The following is a 22,381-nucleotide window of genomic DNA, read 5'->3' on the forward strand; positions in this document are numbered from 1 at the left end:
TCGTTAAAAAAACACACGGAGTAGGAGTTATACAAAAAAAAAAAATATATAATAAAAAATCAATGAAGGATCTAGCTTAGTTGGAAGTTACATTTGGTAGGGTTTTTGTTCCATAGATCCGCACCTCAAACAACAAGTAGCATTTGTTTTCTGGATTCTTCAACTTGTGACCATGTTGTTTGCAGTTCTTGCAAAAAATCGACTAAGTTGGAAATCGTGAATGGCTGGTTACGAGAGCAAAATCCGAGGAAGGAGAGGAGACTAACCCAAGTCGTCTTTCTTAAAAAAAATTTCCTGAATCGCTACACCAAAGAGATCATAGTGGACTGTAGTGTAACAAGGCAGCACGAATAGACTCATACTCAGGACAAAGCCCCATAAGGACCTTGATAAGTCGTAGATGATCTGGATTGATCTTAGCCTGGTCTAATTGAGTCCAAATAGGTTGAAGAATAGCGAGATACTCATTCACGGATTGCCTGATGTCCTGACTTGTGCCAACTAGAGTAGTATGAAATTCATAGTAGTGGGCAAGACCCACGGTTTGGAATCGTTTACACAGAAAATCCCGAAATTCTTTAGTTGTATCGAATGCATCAAACTAAGTGTGAATGGTTGGGATGGAGGTATTACCCAACTAGATGATTATCTTATGGTTCTTGCTGTCCCAATCTTTTATTCTGTCCACAAATTTACTGTCTTCTTCAGTGGCTCCTTTGACAGGCTTAACGACATCACCTGTTACCACTCGCCACAATTTACAATCAATCAGGAAGCTCTTCATTTGATAGGCTCAGGTAATATAGTTGGTGCCATCAAGGATTGTGCTGATAGGACGAAAGATATCATTTTTTTCCATTTAAAATGAGAAGAAAAAAAAACAATAGTATGAGTAAAAAAAAAAAAAGCCCAAAATCAACTGGCAACAGGATCTGCTCAAAATAAAACAGTCGGATCGACTCGGATTCTACTCAGATCCCTCCTCGACTCAGCGGCTCGACCTGATTACGGCTCGATGTACGGTTCTTCATAGGCTCAGGTGCGCACGGGTCACAGCCCTGGCTTGGGTCACGAGTTGGGTGCGGGTCAAGACTCGGGTCGAGTTCTTCACGTGCTTCTGATGTGAAGCATGGACTCGAATCGGAGGGGCCTATTTTCACGGGTCGGTCCGGGGGGCCTGGATCTAGGTTATGGATCAAAGAGGCCTATTTTCATGGGTAGGTTCTTCTTCACGCCGGATAGGAGATTTGGGTGGTTCTTCTTCATGCCGGACAAGGGATCTGGGTGGACAGCACTGGTGTGATGATTGGATGGCATGAGAAGGACGGCAGCGATCTGGGTTCTGACTGGATTTGGGTTGATTTCACTGGTCCGTTCCTTGGCAGCAATGAAGGATGGACGACGCGAAGAGGAGATCTGGGTTGACGTTGACGACAGCAATGACAGAGAACAAGGAGAAGAATAAACCAGCTAACAAGACTCTGATACCATGTACTTTGCAACCTGAAAATCCTAACAAAAGAAGTTTACAATTTAACAAGTCTTATTCGAAGGGGAAGAGGAGGTACTACAAACTTACTTCGGTTACTATGTTCATTTTGTGTTATTTTCTTTCTATGTATTATAAACTGTTGTTTATGTTTTAGATCTACTACTGTTTCTGATTTATTTTATTTATTTTGTCCATCTTCTTCATCTTCATAGCTTTTCTTTACTGTTGTTTTATTTTTTTAAGAAATAAAAGGTAAAAAGTGTCATAAAAAAAGAGAGATGAGACAGAGAAAAAAAAGAGAGAACATACCTTGATGGAGGAATAATACTTCTCCTTTTACTCTGAAAAAAATCACTAAACAGAGGTTGATGAAGATGAAAATGAAATTTGAAATTAGAGAGAAAAAATGAAAAAATATTGGTTAAAAAAGGTGGAGATAATGTTTTTAATATAAGTTTTCAAAAAGAATTGAAAATATATTATTTAAATTATTATTATTATTATTTAGAGAAAAAGAAAAAGAAGAAAAAAGGGCTCCCATCCCGTCGGCTTTACTTAATTTTTTTAAAAATCCTATTTTGGTACTGCATCTTGACCTTTATTTTATTTTGATTTTTAAATTTTAAAAAATGCCCAATGCTCTAAACTTTTAAAAAATATTTATTTTAGTAAAATTATATTAAATCTTTAAAGATAAAATTTGTTTAAGGATGAAATTGCATCTAATATAAGTTGGATAAGATGAAGGTAAAGTAAAATTTACCATCTAATTCAAAATTGAAATCCTAGATTTTTTAGCATGATTAACTTATTTGGCAATCTAATCATAAAAAAATACAAATCATCTCACTATTATATTTAAGAGTTAATAGAATCTTAGTAGGATTAAACATATTATGTTCAATGATAAAATAAATATTTCTAAAGTTTATTGACAAAATAGTAATAAAAAAGTTAACCAATTTTTTTTAGAAAAATTATTTTAAATGGTAAAACTGTTAAAGATATTTACAAGATATAACAAAATTTTAGAATATCAATGATAAAAGACATGGGTAGACTTCTATCAATGTCTATCAATATCACTGATAGATACGGATAGAAGTCTATCGGTGTCTCTCAACGTCTAATTTAATAGTTTTTTTTATATATTATTATTATTATTATTATTTAAAAAAGAAAAGGAGAAAAGATGGGATGGGATGCTCATCCGATCAGTTTTACTTATTTTTTATTTATTTTTTTTGTTTTATATATGTTTTTTGCGTCAGTCACAGTACTGACCACTGACACAAGTATCTTCTTTCTTTATATTATTATTATTTATGTTTAAATAATTTTTTTATTTAATTTATTTTAAAGAAAATAATTTCAAATGGTAAAACTGTTAAAAATATTTACGAGATCTAACAAAATTTTAAAATTAATATCTCTTATAGACACGAATAATCTATCGGTATCTATAATTGATAATTCTAAAATTTTACTATATTTTATATATTTTGATTTATTTTTATATATTTAAAAACCGTCCTTGTTTTAATAATTATTTCTTATTATTAATTTCTGTTTATTTATTATGGTTTACCATTTTTTTCTGTTCGACTTATTCAATTTTACTTCATTATCAACTTTTCTTTAGCATCTTTTAATTTGTTATCTATTTTAGACAATTAAATTTTTTTATCTTATTTGATTTATATATGAAATATTCACATGTTATTATTTTAATTTATTGCTAATATGTAAATTCCATTTTTGTTAGTGTTTTTTAATTCATATTTCTTTTTTTAAAACAAAATCTAAAAAATTTGGAGGTTCGATTTTCTAAAATTCTTGAAGTTAGGAATCGGTTGTTTCGGAGTCTGAGATCGATCTTCGATATATTTTCATTAAATTTCTAATATGCTCTTTTATGTTTACTTAATTATACTGTGTTTCTTAAATTATATTTGTTGTTTATATAAGGTTTACACTAAATTTATTTTGATTTCTAATGAACATTTTTTCTATGTTTTAAAACTTTTTTAAAACTCTTTTTACCACATTTAAGAATTCCTTTAAATTACCTGTTTTAACATTTAAAAACTAATGTATTATTTAAAAAAGTTTTAATTATTATGACTGTTTTTTCTTAAAAACTTTCTACAATGGAATCTAGAAATATTTGAGAATGAGGGATCATAATCTTTGGGAGTACGAGATTTGAACTCAAGATAAAATAAATTTAATTAATATTTTTTAAAAAAATTTCCTTTACTAAAAACCTTATCCAAAACTTATTCAACGACGGATTTGAGAAATTGTAATATTTTCTCAATTTCTTGAGATAAAGAATTGTTTATCAATTCTAACCTAACCTAATTGATGGAATATTTTTTTTCACTTATTTTTTTGGAATCATGATTCTAAACATTGGAGAAATGAGGTGTAAAATAAGATGCTATATTAAATTATGTTTTAAAAGAATATTTTCAATTCTAAACTTTAAATTTGGCCGTCCTTTCCCTTTTCGAGGATGTCAGACATTCCGCATTGTCTCGGACACGTGGCAACATAAATTATTTATTTTAATTATAAAATGCAAACAAAGAAAAGTGATATTTATATATTTATGAAAAATAAAAAAGAATGGTTGACAAAGTAAAAATAAGATGACCTCAATACGGTAATGTAGAAAATCCATGTTTTATGATGGCGTCGAGAATCTCCAGATATTGAAGCATCTTACATTGCATCAAAACAAACGTAGTAATCCAAATACCGCCCAATCTATAAAAATCATGAATTACATGAAACAGACACATGGTTTATGGGATATTGTAAAGTTGTAAGATAAATAAGTAAAAAAGTTAAATTTTATTATCATGCTTTTTTTTTTTTTCTCTTAGTAAATCATAATTAAAATACTATTAACAAAATCTTCTTTTTTTTTTTTTTTTGTTGAAAAAAAGTAGCAATGAAAATTTATGCCATTTATCTTACATTCAAATTATTTAGAAGTTTGATTTCAAAAAAAAAAAAAAAACAGTATATAGAAGATTGGCAAAAATTAAAGGTAAAAAAAAAAAAGAAGAAGAAGAAGAAAACAGTATTTAGAAGTTTGGAAATATACTCGTATAATCAATTCAATCTTTTTAAAATATTGAAATTTAAATAAATGTAAAACAAACATATTGGCATATGTGGATCAACGTGGACTTATCTGTTGCTAGTGTGGAAGGATTCTGTTTTTGCTTTACATGAAATTATATTGTCTTTTGAACGAATTGAAATGAGTACAAACAAAAAAATCAACCCTATTTTTACAAATAACTTTGAGAGTACACTTTTTTTACAAATAATATTTTAAAGAACACTATTTTTTATATTTAATCCTTTATATCTACATAATTTTGAAGAAGTCAATGGACACTCGTCCATATTGATGGGGAGGGTCCAATTTTAACCAAGATCAAAGTTTAAGGGGTAAAATTTTAAAATTGAAAGTTTAAAGATGAAATTGCAACTAGTTAGTAATCAATTCTAATTATTGGTGTTTATTGAGAAATTTCAGTCGATTACAAATTGTCACATCATTAATTTAAATTAATGATTAATAAATTTGAGACAAAATACAAATTTACATGTATCTTCAAATTAAAATTAAAGATATGAAAATTGAAAAATCAAATGATACCACTTGTTTAAATATTAATCCAATGGGCAATGTCAACTCGTCTAAACAAATTATGCCATGTAATGACTTGGCCCGAAGCTAGGTCATCCCACATTTATTAGAATAAATTGGGTCGTACTTAAATAAAAATCTATTAAAAATAGATTAATCTAAGTCCAAGTCCAAAAATTGGGCCCAATGTCAACCAGACCCAAGCCTATATAGGGCCTTCCAGAATTCTATAAATAGGAAAGACCACCTATCATTTGATTCATTCAGAAGTAAGAGAATTTAAAGAGTCTCAACATTCAAAATTCAGAAGATTCAAAGACCAAAAGACTTCAACAAATTGAGCATCTCTTCTTCAATGAGTTGATCGAGCGTCTCTTCTTCAACGAATTGATCATCTCTTCTTCAACAAATGGAACATCTCTTCCGCAACGAATTGATCATCTCTTCTTCACCAAACTGGTCCTCTCTTCGCCATATACAAAGGTCAATTCTTCAAGAAAATCAACAAGTCCAATGACCGATCATCCAAGAAGATCAACTCTAAAGGTTGATCCTCCAATAATATCATCAAGTCCAAAGGTCGATCATTCAAGGAGATCGACAAACTTAAGGATCAAAGTTTATGCATTAGAGGGAAAGAATCAGAGGATAAAATTAGAAAGTGTAACACTTATACTACAAATCAATAATCAAATTCATTTCCACGAATTAAATTTCTCTTATAAAAAATCTCATGTGAACAATTGGAAAATGGACTTTTGTACTAACTTAATTTAACTAATCCTAATTTACTAATTATTTTTTTTATAAATATTATTAGCTTTTTATTTTATTTTTAGAACAACAGAATGAAACAAGAGAGAAAACTTTCAACAATTAAAAACAAAGCAAATTAGAAAGAAAGATAGAATTTGCACATGGAGGATAGTTTTCAATTTCGAATTAAAATAATCAACACTCCATATACAAACTATTATAATCTATATTAAAATAGTCTCAGCTCCAAATACTTTATTATAATATAAAGGCTATAGATTAAAATAGTCTCCACGATTGTCAAATATCCAAATCATTGTGGATGGTTAGCTAAGACATACATGAACGATAGAATTACTTTTGTCGTTAACCCAAGGGAAGCCATGAATAGAATCACTTTAATTGAGACCTCAAATAGAATCAACGAAAACTTGAATCTCATGCGCTAATTTAGTTTTCCCACTCAAGAGGTTCCAAAAAATTAGGAATTCTGTTTCTACTAAAAGATGGGCAATGCCAGCCTTGAGCTTTAGAAAGACCATTAAACATGGCAATGACCTCAACGAGCTCAACCAATCTCGTTATAATAAAGTGACTTTTCATAACACGCATAACATCACCATTTGAGTTGCGATCAATGGCTCTGATACCCACTTCACCATTCAGGAAAGTTGTATTGGAGTTCACCTTAAATGAAGAACCATGAGGAGAGGCCGCCCAACGATAGGCTTCCTCATTGATCAAGGGAGGACTAAACAACTGGGCAGGGGCCTATCCAACTTGACAATTAATAGATTCCACCATGTTCACTGCCCACAAATTAAGATAAAAATTAGAAAAGATATAGTCGTAAGAAAACCAGAAGGTTGTGTTTGTGTTAGATGAAATAAGCTATGGGTAAGAAGATTTTGATATCTAACGGGTTTAAAATCTCGTACACCATGTAAGTTTTGACTTCATAATTATACAATAAAATCCTAATATTGTATAAATTAATAAAAGTCAAGATCTTTGAACTAGATGATTTCCATAATAATATAAGTTAGAGTAACATACCTTGATTCATCATATTGAATTTGAGTTTCTCTCTCTTGGTGTTCCTTTAGAACTTGATTAGGTTTCGTGATGGGAGAAAACACTACTTAATAAGACAAAGAAAGAACCAATCCTTATGGTTTTATCTTTATATAAACACTTCCCAACAAAGTATATAATTAGGTCATTGTCTTTTACTTTTTTTGAGTTTCTCTCTCTTGACGTTCCTTTAGAACTTGATTAGGTTTCGTGAAGAGGAGAAAACATTAAACATTACTTAATAAGACAAAGAGAGAACCAATCCTTATGATTTTATCTTTATATAAACACTTCCCATCAAAGTGTATAATAGGGAATTGTCTTTTAATTAATTTAGAAAATTTTCTTTTAATTAATTGGCCCAACAAATAATAGGCCTAAAAGATAAAATAGTAGATAATGCACATGGGGCACATTGATGATAATCTTAAATTTAAAATAAATCTAACATTCTTCCACTTGACCCATTTGACATTATTTACCATATAAATTTATAAACATAATGCTATCATATGACGATAAAATCTTTTATCTTCATATAATGATATCAATATCAAGTCAAAGAAACTACTAAAGAATCATGATGGCCATACATCATTGCATTGACATACTCCCTTCCATGTATAAAAAGAAATAATTTTTCATCTAATATGATTTATAATAAAGATAATCAATAATGGTTCAACAATAAGTGTCTTTATCAAATACGGTACCCAATTTAATTTACATAATTTATTTATGTATATACAAATCATAAGAAATATGAGTATAAAATAAAATCGAAAATAATAAAATAAATGAGCTCAGGGTATCGAATAACATAATCATAATATTAATAATAGTATCTATGAATTCTCATATATTTGACATGTTCATTGAATGTCTTTGATGGCAATCCTTGAGTTAGTGGATATGCAATCATAAGGTTAGTGCTAATGTGTTCAATTGAAACTCTTTATTTCTAAGCTTCTTCTTTAACTATAAGTATTTCAATTTTGTTTATTATCACCTTTTGAATATTTCTGTTTTTAGAAGAAAATTATTGTAGAATTATTACAATAAGTTTTCAGTGGCTTGGCAATACAGTTGACAATTCCAAGTCTTGAAATAAACCATAAACTATTAAATGTAGCCTTAGAGCATGCTACAAATTCAGCTTCCATGGTGGATGTAACAATGATAGACTTCTTCGCACTCTTCCATGAAATTGCTCCTCCACCTTGACCTGATAGGAACAAAATAGCCAAACGTCGATTTTCATGTATTTATACATTCGATGAAATCTGAATATGAATATCTAATCACTTCAAGATGATTAGAACTTCTGTAAGTAAGCATATAATCCTTCATTTTAATAGCGACACACAAGTGTACGTATCGAAGTAATAAAATTCGGACTGGGGTATCATCCTCATGGTTTGGATTTGAGAAATTTTTAGTCAACTATCATTAAACTCAAGCAAATTTTATTTGTACACTCGAAAAGAGAAGTTTGTTTTGAAGCTTAATTAAATAGGAAAACAAAACTACCAATTCAATGAGATAATAGTTCCAGGGTATTATTCCACTATGAAATTATGAAATTCGAATAAGTTATTAACATATGGATAAATTATTTAGAACAAATTAACCTAGAAGTCTATGATCAGGGTATCCCCTTTCAAGCTCAACCTATTCTAGCATAATTACAATGAATTGAATTTCTTCTTTAATGCTACAATGATGTCGTGTTATCATTCCTTCATTTTCAACCCCTATTATCCTCTAATCATTCTCATGCATTATCAAATAACAGTTTAATTGCCCAGTTCCAGCCAAACCCCTCTTTTTCAAGCAGAAAATTTAGCCTAAAAGGTATTCATTCAATGGCAGTCAAACAAATAGATTCATACGGAGAAATTACAACCATCAGGCAATCGATTCAAACATCAAATAACTAATCAATTGAATCCATAGCAAAGACAGCATCCTATAATTGAGAGATTTAGCTACTCATGTTCACAAAAAGTAAAAAATCTAACATAGAAAATTGTCATAGAGAACAAGGAAGAAAGATAGAAAGGTAACACAATCTCCGTTCACCATAGTTGTGCCATAATCTTGATCTCTTAAACCTTCATTGTTGAGTTTCAGATTGATCTTAGCGATAGCTTCATTCTCTAGAGAGTCTCAGTTTAAGTCTCAAAATCTCACCCAATTCGCCTCATTTCAAATAATGGAAGAAGATATATTTTATGAGCAACACCCGTAGCGTCGCAATGCTCTCCGCAGCATTGCGACACTGGCATAAGTAATAACCACCTTCAGTTCGTAGCGTCACGACGCTATCAGCAGCGTTGCGACGCAACCTTTTTTCTTTAACTCTATGGTCTTCAGCATCACAGGGCGCGTTACAATGCTATACGCGACACTGCCCTTTCTTCCTTAATGATTTGCCCAACTTGCTTTTTCACTTCTCCTTTTATTAGATTGTCATGAAGCCCTTGTTTTTAGATATTTGCACCACGTTTTCATCCAAATAAGCTTAACTTTCTCTGGTAACTTGATTTCCTGAAATTAACTCAATAAACCACGTAAAAATTACGCAAACTAGCAAGTTTAGCTCCAAATCCGAAGATAAAAAAAGTACTTTTCAGATGCTTTTTACCACCCAAACTTGAAGCTTTGCTAGTCTGGAGCAAAGAAAGAACAAGACACACTAAGAATTTAACCAAGTATGTAAATGACTCAAAACCTCCCTATTCTAAATAAATACATTAGATCCATTAGTAGAAACATTCTAAGTACATTTTAACATTAAAAGATTTCAAGGTCAAATCCTATCGTCCCCCACGTGTGTGCAAGCTCTTTTATTTAAGTTCTAATAATTTTTCATGACTTTAAATGAACCTTTTTAGTTTTTCCCCTACTCTGGTCCAATGAAACTTATCATAATTTTCTTTATCATTCGTGTAGCAACCTGATTACTAGATTGACATTTATTCTTTCTCTCTTTTTTCCAGGCAAATGGAGAACTTCTTATGACCCACTACCTTCATTTTGGCTTGCTCATATGAATCTCCTGAATGAAATCCAACTACGAGCAATGTCTCAATCAAAGTGCCTAAGCTTACTCATTTCTTAAGCTAGAACAGTGAGGACAAGTAAACTTCTTTCGGACTATTTTCTTTCTTTTTCTATTATTATTTTTTTTCTTTATTAAATCTAGTAACAGGGCCACACAATACATAAGGAAGTTCCTAACTCATTTCAGGATCTTTCAGGATGACAACTTAAGTAAATAAGGCTATGTGCTCAAATAAAGAAGTTCCTAACTCATTTCAGGATCTTTCAATCTAGTAACAGGGCCACTCATTTAATAATTCAAGTAAATTCATGCTTCACCAATAGAAACTTAAGTAAATAAGGCTATGTGCTCAAATATGCAAGGGAATCAAAGAGGGATTTAAAGAAAATTTAATTCAAGAGTATGCTATCTTATTTCTATAGCAGATCATCTAATGTTTAATTATAAAACAACTCACAGGCATTCATAATCATCACATACTCATCAAATTCACAATTAAAGCACACATCAATTTTGCACTCAAAATCGAAAAAATTTATCCAAAATTTCCAACATTCAACCACTCCAATATGAACACGCCGAAGACAATAATTTGGAATTAACATGCATAGTAGGGTAAAACACAAAAATACAAGTACAAAGTACGAGTACACCGCCCACCCTAAACTTGAAACTGAGTATTGTCCCTACTGCAAGAAATTAAAACCAATCATACAACAGATGAGCGATACAAGCCTGGGCATAAGCGGATATCTATGAAATCTCACTGGTGAACGCGTACTTGAATGTACTTGGCCATGAGAAAACTCCTAAAAATCAAAGAACCAAACCATCATGAGAGAACTCCTACTCAACTTATTTAAAACGAAAACAAAGAAAACCAAAATAAAGTAAAACTAAAGATTTAGGTTGCTTCCTAAGAAGCGCTAATTTTAGTGTCTTTAGCTAGACAGGGTTTGCAAATCAAGCAGGGTCCCAAGGTGACTTCACTATTCCTTGCATTGAACCACCTGGAATCAAAAAATCTTGCCCACAGTGACATTTACATAACTAATTAGTAGAATTCCAGTCGCTAGTAAATACATAATTCAATTTCTCCTTATCAATCAACTCAACATCACCTTTATAGACATAATCAAGAAAGTTCATTCGTAACATAACCCCATGCATGGATTTTCGAAGCACTCCACCACGAATAAGACCTAATCTTTCTTACTTGCCTTTTCGATCATGATGTGAAAGTGCACTGTATCATGTTTGGGAAAACTCTTGTGACTGACTATATTTTCTTGACATGCTTCTCTATTGATTCTTTACACTTCAACTCAGAACTAGGTTTTAAAGATACATGGTCACTAGGAGTTTTAACACAAGTAGAAACATGTTTCTTATCTAGATTCCCTTCTAACTTTTCACATCCAAAATTAACATTAAATTCACAACTCACTCCATTTATCTGATGACAAGCATTCTCATAATCAAAGAATTTCGTAGGTTGGAAGATGTTAAACTTTACCTCTTCATCATCAACTTTTAATGTAAGCTTACATTCCTGAACATCAATCAAGGCCCTACCTGTGGCAAAAAATGGTTGTTCCAAGATGATCGGGACTTCCGCGTCTTCCCCTATATCCAGCACTATGAAATCCACTGGGAAGATGAACTTATCAACCTTCACTAGCACATCTTCTACCATACTACAGGGATAAGTAAGTGAACATTCTGCTAGTTAAAGAGATATAGTCATCGGTTACACTTCCCCTATATCCAATTTCCTGAACACAGATAACAACATTAAATTAATTGAAGCTCCCAAATCACAAAGAGCTTTACTTACCGTTACATTTCCTATAGTGCAGGGATCATGAAACTCCTAGGGTCCTTTAATTTTTTAGGCAACTTCTTCTACAGTATGACACCACATTCCTCAGTCAATCTCACTATCTCATATTTTTCAAATTTCTTCTTGTTTGACAGCATGCCCTTCATGAAATTCACATAATTTTGCATCTGTTCCAAAGCATCAGCAAATAGAATATTAATGTGAAGTTTTTTGAAAATCTCTAAAAATTTTGAAAACTGTTCATGCAATTTCTTTTTCTTAAAGTGTCGGAGGTAAGGGATTTTGTTAACAATAGTAGGTGAAGGATCAGAAATACTCCTTGAATTAGGTGATACAGGAACATCACCCTCTTTCCCATCAACGCTTTTTCCAACTTTTTCTTTTATGTCATCAATCTCATGTTTTATAGTCACATGCTCTTCTTCCTTATCCACCGTTGGATTCACAACATTCCTCTCACTTCTCAAAGTTATTATTTTACATTCTTCCCTGGGGTTCTTCTCAGTGCAGCTAGGGAAAGTGCCCTTTTGCAAGGTATTTATTACAGTAGCCATTTGACTAAGCTGAACTTCAATATTCTGAATAGCTTTCCCATGGCTCGTCACAATGCTGCCCAAGAAGTTTGTCCTACTTCTTGACTCCTTTATAAATTGCTCAAGTAGATCCTTCATAAATGGTTTCTTCTCAACATGTGGTTGAGAAGTAGAAAACCTAGAGGGGCCTGCAAAAATTTTTTGGTGTTAGCATATGAAAAGATTTCATGATTACGCAAACTTGGATGATAATAGGTGAGTTGAGGTGTTTCGTGTGAGGGAAACTAAGAAGACTAATGTGATCCTTGAAAGTGGTTAAATCAATGTATGTAATTGGCCCTTTCAAGATTAGGCATCTCCCACGATGGGTTTACATTACGAGTTGCCATCAAAGCAATCGATGGTTGGTTTCCTGTAGACAAATGACTAATCGCATGAGTTAAGGAAGTCAACTGTGCTTTTAATAAATCTACCTCATCAAGCTCATAGATCTCTACCACTTTGGAAGTGGATTGTTTTACTGGCCAATTATAACTGGTTGCAACCATATCCTCCAATAGTGATCGAGCAACATCAAAAATCTTAGAAAAAATAGATCCACCTGCTGCAACATCCAAGATGAATTTCGTCGTACTAGCCAATATGTTGTAAAACAACTAGATTTGACGCTAGTCAGGATATCCATGCTGAGGGCACTTGCACAACAACCTTTCATATCTCTCCCAAGCCTCGAACAACTTCTCATCATCTCTTTGCCTAAATGTGCCAATTTTAGTTCTCAACCTGCTTATCTTTAATGGTGGAAATAATTTGTTGAGGAAAGCTTGAGCCCGTTCTTCTCAATTGGTTATGTTTCATGGTGCAAGAGACTCTAACCAATGTTTTTCCTTATCCTACAAAGAAAATGGGAATAATCTTAAACGAATAGCATCATTAGAAATCTCGTTTAATTTTACCGTTATGCAAATCTCTAGGAAATCACCAATGTGTTTATGCGGATCCTCATTTGGTGCACCTTTGAATGCTCCATCTCGCGCCATTTGAATCAAACCATGCTTTAATTCAAAATGATTTGCATTAATCGAAGTTTCAACCATTCCAGTTGTGACATAGGAACAACCAATTTAAAATAATCTCTAATGGTTCTCGTGTTAACTTGGTCTCCCATTGTTGCAAATTCAATCCTCAAATTCCTTTAGGCTCTTCTCAATGTCCATTCTATTTTTGGATCCAAAGGAAAAATGTTAGATCGAAGATTTCATCACATACACCAAATATTTCAGACAAAAAATGAAAATAAAATAAAATATAATCCAAATTAAGACTAGCTTCATTTTCACAATATTAACAAAAAAATCCTATTGCCAATTTCTGGCAATGGTGCCAAAAACTTGACATCGGCGTGCAAGCATATGTATCAAAGTAATAAAATTTCGATTGGGGGTACCATCTTTAGGGATTGGGTTTGTGGAATTTTTAGTTAGTTATCGTTAAACTCAAGCTAATTTTATTCGGACATTCGAAAAGGGAAGTTTGTTGTTGAAACTTTTAGTTAAACAGGAAAACAAGACTACCAATTCAATGAGATAATGGTTCTAGGGTGTTGTTTCACTATGAAATTCAAATAAGTTATTAACATTTAGATCAATTGTTTAGATTGAATGAACCTAGAAGTCTATGATCAGGGTATCCTTTTTCAAGCTCAACCAATTCTAGCATAATTACAATAAATTGAATTTTTCCCTCAATGTTACAACGATGCCGCATTATCGTTCCTTCATTTTCAGCCCCTATTATCCTATAATTATTCTCATGTATTATCAAATAACAATTTAATTACTCTAGTTCCAGCCAAACCTCTCTTTCTCAAGTAAGCCCAAAATGTATTCGTTTAATGGCCAGTCAAACAAATAGGTTCATATGGAGAAATTAAAATTCAACCAGACAATCGATTCAAACGTCAAATATCTAATCAATTGAACCTATAGTAAAGACAACACCCTAAAATTGAGAGATTTAGCTACTCATATTTACAAAAAAATAAAGATCTAACATAGAAAATAGTCATAGAGAACAAGGAAGAAAAATAGAATGGTAACACGATCTCCCTTCACCCTCGTTGTGTAACGTTCTCGATTTTTTGAACTTTCGTTGTTGAGTTTCGGATTGATCTCAGCGATAGCTTCGTTCTCTAGAGAGCCTCTCTTAATTTAGGTCTCCAAATCTCACTCAATTCGTCGCCTTTCAAATGTCGGCAAAAGATATATTTTATGAGTAGCACCCACATCATTGCAACGTTGGCGTAAGTAATAGTTGCCTTCAATTCATAGCATCGTGACACTATTAGCAGTGTTGCAATGTTGTCCTGTTTTCTTTAGCTCTTGACTCTTCAGCGTCTCGGGCAATGTTGCAACTATGCACGACACTGCCCTATTTTTCTTCCTTAATAGTTTGCCTAACTTGCTATTTCACTTCTTCTTGTATTGGATGGTCTTGAAGTCCTTGTTACATTTACACCAAGTTTTCATCCAAATAAGCTCAACTTACTTTGGTAACTCAGTTTCCTGAAATTAACTCAATAAACCACGTCAAATTATGCAAACTAGCAATTTTAGCTCCTAATTTGAAAGTAAGAAAAGCACTTTTTAGATGCTTTTCACATTCCTTGAGGATACCTTAATATTTCTTTACAACTTTCTAGAGATCCATTCCTGAATTACTTCGATACTTGCCCAACATACCAACAAAAAAACTGATGTATTGTCTAGTACACATTTGTGCATACATTAAGTTTCAAACAGTAGATGCATAAGGAATGATTTCTGTTTGATTTCATTCTAATTCATTCTTTGAACATTTCATGAGACTAAACTTATCTCCCTTCTGAATTGAAACTATTCTTTAAGAATATTTATCCTGATGGAAATGTCCTAGAACTCGCAGTTTGTGTTAAACATTTCTATTTAATCAATAACAATGACTTGTTGATTTTGCATCTTATTATAAAAATCCAATAAATGCATCATTGGCTATAGTCTGAATGCTGTAATTTTATGTAGTGACATAAACAGGATCAAGTTGACAGTATATAGCCTAAATGGTCTAATAAGTATATGGATGAAATTGAGTATTTCATCCTAGTAACATTATTGGATACGGCCCACTCTGTAGTTGTTACAAGAAGGTGTAAAGTGCTACAAACAATGTGATCCACAAATCGTTCATGTTGAGACATGAGAGTGGGGGTATCTTATGCAATGAGTTTGCATATAGACTGGACCACGAAAATAATCACTTTTCTTTATAACGACCGTTTACTGTTAAAACTGACTATTTCATTTATTATATAACCTAGGTTAACTCGATCTTAATCCTGAGCTAGCTATGAACTTCTATTTGTTCGGGATTATCCTTTGATCTACAAACGGTGAGAGTAGTCCAACAACACTACTCAATAAGCTTACCATTTTAGGGATAAGACCGGATGAATAGTTAGGGACATAGCCTTGCAAGATGGAATTCACTCCTACCCTATTTAGGGTTAGTAGATAGGTTGTTCTCTTAAGTACTAACTTCAGGTCTTGAACAATCGGGGCCCCGCCTTCTCATGATAGAGAAAGGATTTAATTCATAGAGATTATGAATTAGAATTGTTCATTAGAGAATTAGTAGGAACATAAGGAACAAGATGTAGTCACATGGGTAAAATGGTATTTTTGACCTAGCTGTGATTACGAACAACCTGTGAAGGATCGACTTACTGATTATGGTTATTAAGTGGACATAATATATCTACAGTGAGAGGAGTTCAACTATGGGCTATAATGGAGTGTCCCATTAGTTAACGAATGAGGGTTAGATCGGACTAATGAGTTTAGCTGATTAATCTCGAATCGTTGGAGCCCATGATCTGTAGGTCCGTGAGGTTCCCCTACTAGCTCATAAATGGATAAGCTTTAGGGTAGCTTGAGAGATTAATTTGAAACGTTCAAATTAAACGGAACAAGAGAATAAATATTTAAATATGATTTAAATATATAAGAATGATTATTGTGCAAAAAATTAATTTAATATTTGATATTAAATTAATTAATTTTTAAGTTAATTTATGAAAATCAAATTTTGAATTAAAATTATTTAATATCATTTTTGGTTTTTAAAAGAAAACGAAAATAGTTTGCATGATAGCACAAAAATGAAAAATGGGTGTTTTCCATTACCATCATCTATATGGTCACACAAAATGCATTATCTTCTTGACCTTGATTCTCCAAGCATGAGCTACAAGTCATGCACTCCATCACTTTGCATGTTCATCTATTATATAAAGTAGAATGGAGTTGTTGGAGAAGAGGATAATGAACATAATTTCGAGAAAAAATTTTTAGAAGAAGAAACTGTCTTCTTCGACTGTGCTGCTGTGAGTTTCTTTGGTTTCTTCACTTTTTCAAGCTGTTCTTGAGTCCCACAACTCTGCTTAAAGCTCCAAAAGCTTAGTAGGGAAGGCTTTGAGGTGGTTCACGTTGATAACAAGGGCAGATATCAGCTGAACAGGCGCTATCTTGAAGAGTTCATTAAAGGTATGTTCATAAAACCTACTTTTTGAAAAGAGCATGCTTTAGTTTTTGCTAAAATTAGTGAATTAGAAAGCTTATGGATCCTTGATACTTCCGCTGCATGTTGTTTTACTCTTTCAATTAGTATCAGAGCATCTTTTAAGCTTTCAATTCGGTCTAATTTTGGCAAGGTGGGTGTTTTTCCATGAGATATATGAAACTGATTTGCTATGGTTTTCTCTGTTTTGGCATTTTAATTCTCTTTAATCTCTTAATTAAATTTTTAATTGGCTCTTCTTTGATGAAAATTTATGTGTTAGCAAGAGTCTGTAATTTATTTGGAGTCATTAGAGTTGAAATTAAGATGTAATTGAAGAAACAAGCGAAAAAGGTCGAGCCGCTGTTTCAGAGTTTTCAACTTCTGCTTCAATCTGTTGCTGAGGTCCAGTTGCTAAACGATCGTTTAGCTCCAGACACTACACATGAGAATAAAAGCTATACGATCGTTTAGTAATATGCACTGGTCGTTGTGATGTTGAACGCTAAACGATCGTGTACCTGCGGGAGCTAAGAAATGCGTTCATTTGCTATACGATAGCATTACACGATCATTTAGTTCTTATCGTGGGAACTAGACGATTCGTTGATTTTTCTAAACGATGGCATTATACGATCATTCAGCAACGATGCACGCTAAACGATACGATGAAATGCTACGTGATAGCACTGAGCGTTCGTTTGGTTGCGAGCTAAACGATCGTGTAGATAAATTCTATACGATGCGATGATGTTCTATACGATGGAGCTATGCGATCGTTTAGCTGCGGGCGAATACTAAACGACGACTTGAATGCGCTGGGTGATGGTGTCATGCGATCATTTAGTACTATGCAATGGAGCTAAGCGATTGCACTGTGATGGAACTAAACGATCGTCTAGTCCTATGCGATAGAGTTAAACGATCGTTCATGTTTCAAGAAACACTATGCGATCGTGTACTTCCTCACAACTTCAGGCGATGACACTAGACGATTACATCCAGACGTTACACGATCGGCTTTAACAACATATTGTGGTTGGACCGAGAGCAACTGGTTCGACCGGTTTACTCAAGATTCAATCCGGTTCAGCCTCAAATGGTAGTGGTTGGTCCGGTTCAGACATGTCCAGTCTGGTTCAAGTTGTTTGGATTGGTTCGAGCGGTTCAAAGATGGTTTTGAAGTTGTTTTTAATAGTTAGCTGTTTGTTTGCTTGTTTATGCCGAAACGAAAACCATAACAATTAGTATTTAATTGTTTATGCATGAGATGTATGTGAAAATTAAATAAATTCATGTATGTGCATACAGTATGCCATGTAGATTTAAAATCCCACCGTAGGAAGCATGTTACATGCATTGACAGTATGTTATAATTTTTATAATATATAGTACGTATGTTACGGTTTTGTTTAATATAATAGTTATATTAGATACCTTTGTTGAATGTTGTGGATGCTTAAGCATGTCTAAATTTTTAAAAATAAATTGTTGCCTTATAAAATACGGTTACAAACTCATATCGGTTCATAAACTTGTCTAAGGCTGGGGTACTTAAGTTAACGGTTTACAGAACACTTTCTACCTAGGGATTATGACCGAACAATTGAGAGTTGTTTAACTAATTTTATGAGCTTGCGTGAGTGATGTGAGGTAATAAAATGGTTTATCACCTAGACATTGTAGGTTAAATCCAATTATAAGAGTTATATTTGGATAAACCACTTAGACTTAGGTTGTATGAAATTAGCCGTCATGCCAAAGTAAATTACCCAAACATTTAGAACACTTCAGTGGGAGATTAACCATATATTTGATATATAGTTATTAGCTCCCACGTCCTCAAGAGTTCACACCGTGAGATCCATGCTCGGCTTCTTGTCGATTTTACCTCGACTGCTTCATACAGAAAGTGTTTGCATGGGTCAATAACAAGGTGAATGAGGAAAGTGATTCATAGTAATTGGGTGAAGGAAATATGTCAACATTATCCTACCGTCTCCTTCATTAGTTTAAACTGTAAGATTCCTATGTTGCGCCTGCTATTGTTTTTATGTGGCACTAGCTAGTCGTTAACCGTGGCGATCCCTACGGAGGGTTGTAACATAGGATTGAACAACCCAAGCTTCAGTAAAATAAATAGGGTCTTATAGTTCCGTCTTGGATATTATCTTCTCTTGGATATTGTCTTCTCTCTCGGAGGCATATTCATACCGTCCTATAAGATCTGAAAATGGTGGGTCACACTTATAAGAATTACTAGTGTTAGTAAAAGATCTTGACCGAAAACGATTACCAAAAAAACTATTGGGATGTGAGTTATTCTAGATAATAGTATTTGGTCAAGAACTATCTTGCTTCTGTGAAGGAATTCTTGACTGCTCCACGGTAGCACTTATTCTAAATCACTTAAGTATCGTTGCAAATAAATAAAGATTTATTGGGTATAATATTAGTTTTGCTAAAATGGATTTAGATGCATATTTAATAGAATTTATTTAAAATGTTTCAGCAATGTCGAACTCGATTATACAACTGCTTGCTTCTAACAAATTTAACAGAGAGAGTTACTCCAATTGGAAATCAAATATCAATACAATATTAGTAGTAGATGACTTGAGGTTTGTGTTAACGGAGGAGTGTCCTCCAGTTCCCAGTTCAACGGTGACTCAAAATGTTCGGGATTGTTATGATAGGTGGGTAAGGGCGAACGAAAAAGCCTGGGCCTATATCTTGGCGAGTATATCTGACATACTCAATAAGAAACATGAGGTCATGACCACAGCTCGTGAGATCATGGCATTATTACAGGAGATGTTCGGGTAACCATCATCGTCTGTTAAACATGAAGCCATTAAATATGTGTATGTGACACGTATGAAGGATGGGACCAACGTGAGAGAACATGTTTTCCATATGATGGTCCATTTTAACATCGCAAAGGCTCACGGGGCTATGATAAACGAAACAAGTCAGGTGAGCATGATACTAGAATCTCTTCCTGAGAGCTATCTGCCGTTCAGGACAAATGTTGTCATGACAAAATCACTTATAACTTAACGATGTTGTTGAATGAATTGCAAACTTATCAATCGATGATGAAACTCAAAGAAAAGAAAATAAATGTTATTTCTAAACCGAAAAAGTTTTACAAAGGGTCTACGTCTGGTAGAAACCCGTTGATGATAAGAAAGCTGGTTCTTCTTCTTCTTCTAAATATAAAAACGTATAGACGAAAAAGAAAGGAAAAGGGAAAAAGAAAACCGCTGCGAATAAAAACAAAAACAAAACTCCCAAGGGAAAATGTTTCCATTGTGGAGAGGTTGGGCATTGGAAGCGTAATTGCCCAAAATATCTGGCTGAAAAGAAAGCAGAAAAGAATAAAAAGGTAAATATGATTTACTAGTTGTTGAAACATGTATAGTGGAAAATTCTCACCTTACTTGGATATTAGATATAGGCGCCGCTAATCATGTTTGTACTTTTCTACAGGAAATTAGTTCTCGGAGAAGACTTTCTAAATATGAAATGACTTTCAAGGTGGGCATAGGTGAAGTCATTTCAGCTGAAGCAGTGGGAGATGTGAAGTTGTTTTTTGGAGACTCTTTTATCTTACGCAAGAATATGTTCTTTGTACCTAAGATGAAAAGGAATCTAATCTCCATTTCTTGTCTTTTAGAAAATATGTATAGTGTATCTTTTGAATATAATGAAGTGTTTTTTTATTCAAGAGGTGTTCATATTTGTTCTGCTAGACTTGTAAATAACTTATACATATTACAACCAATAGAAGTAAAAGATATTTTAAATATAGAGATGTTTAAAACGGCTGAAACTCATAATAAAAAGCGAAAAAATTCTCCTAACGCCTATCCTTGGCACCTCAGGCTTGGTCACATTAATCTCAACAGGATTGAGAGATTGGTAAAAAAATGGTCACCTAAATTAGTTAGAAGACAGTTCCCTACCTCCATGTGAATCATGTCTTGAGGGAAAAATGACGAAAAGATCTTTTTTTGACAAAGGTCTTCGTGCCAAGGAACCTCTTGAACTTATACATTCATACCTTTGTGGTCTGATGAATGTTAAAGCTCGAGGAGGATATCAATACTTTGTCAGTTTTATTGATGATTACTCTCGATATGGCTATATTTACTTAATCAGTCACAAGTTTGAAACTCTTGAAAAGTTCAAAGAATTTAAAGCTGAGACTAAAAATCAGTTAAGTAAAAGAATTAAAACACTTCGATTTGATCGAGGTGGTGAGTATATAGATTTACAATTCCAGAACTATCTAGTTAATCATGGAATTCAATCCCAACTCACGACACCTGGAACACCACAACAAAACGATGCTGCAAAAAGGAGAAATTGAATCTTGTTAGACATGGTTCGGTCTATGATGAGTTATGCTCAATTACCTTAATCCTTTTGGGAATATGCAGTATAGACTGCAGTTTTTATTCTGAACGTTGTTCCATCCAAAAGTGTTTCAGAAACACCATATCAATTGTGGAAAGGACGCAAAGAAAGTTTAAGTCATTTTCACATTTGGGGTTGTCCAGCACACGTGTTGGTACAGAATCCTAAGAAATTGGAAACATGTTCGAAATTATGCCTATTTGTAGGATATCCCATGGAAACAAAAGGAGGATACTTTTATGATCCCTAAGAAAAAGTGTTTGTATCGACAAATGCAACTTTCTTGGAAGAGGATCATATTAAGAATCATCTAGCTCGCAGTAAACTAATATTGCAAGAACTGTCTAAAGATACTACAGATAAATCAACAAGAGTTGTTGATCAAGCTGGTCCATCAACAACGGTTGTTATCCCGTCACGTCCATCCCAAGAGTTGGGGATGCCTCGTCGTAGTGGGAGGGTTATTCAACAACCTGAATGCTACATGGGTTTAACAGAAACTCAAAACATCATACAAGATGATGGTATAGAGGATCCATTAACCTTTAAGAAGGTAATGAAAGATGTTGACAGGGAACAATGGATAAAAGCCATGGACGATGAAATGGAGTCTATATACTTTAACTTAGTCTGGGAACTTGTAAATCAATCACAAGGTGTTACACCTATAGGTTATAACTGGATCTACAAGAGAAAAGGAGACCAAACTGGCAAGGTACAAACCTATAAAGCTAGACTTGTGACAAAGGGTTTTACCCAAAGAGAATGAGTATATTATGAAAAAACTTTTTCTTCTGTTGTCATGATTAAAGGAATAAGAATACTTCTAGCTATTGCCACATATTATGACTATGAAATATGGCAAATGGATGTCAAGATAGCTTTTTTGAATGACTATCTTGATGAAAGTATTTTTATTTCTCAACCAGAG

This window comes from Benincasa hispida, chromosome 10 (assembly GCF_027475165.1).
Source record: "Benincasa hispida cultivar pf3 chromosome 10, pf3_genome.v1.1, whole genome shotgun sequence".
Taxonomy (NCBI): Eukaryota; Viridiplantae; Streptophyta; class Magnoliopsida; order Cucurbitales; family Cucurbitaceae; genus Benincasa; species Benincasa hispida.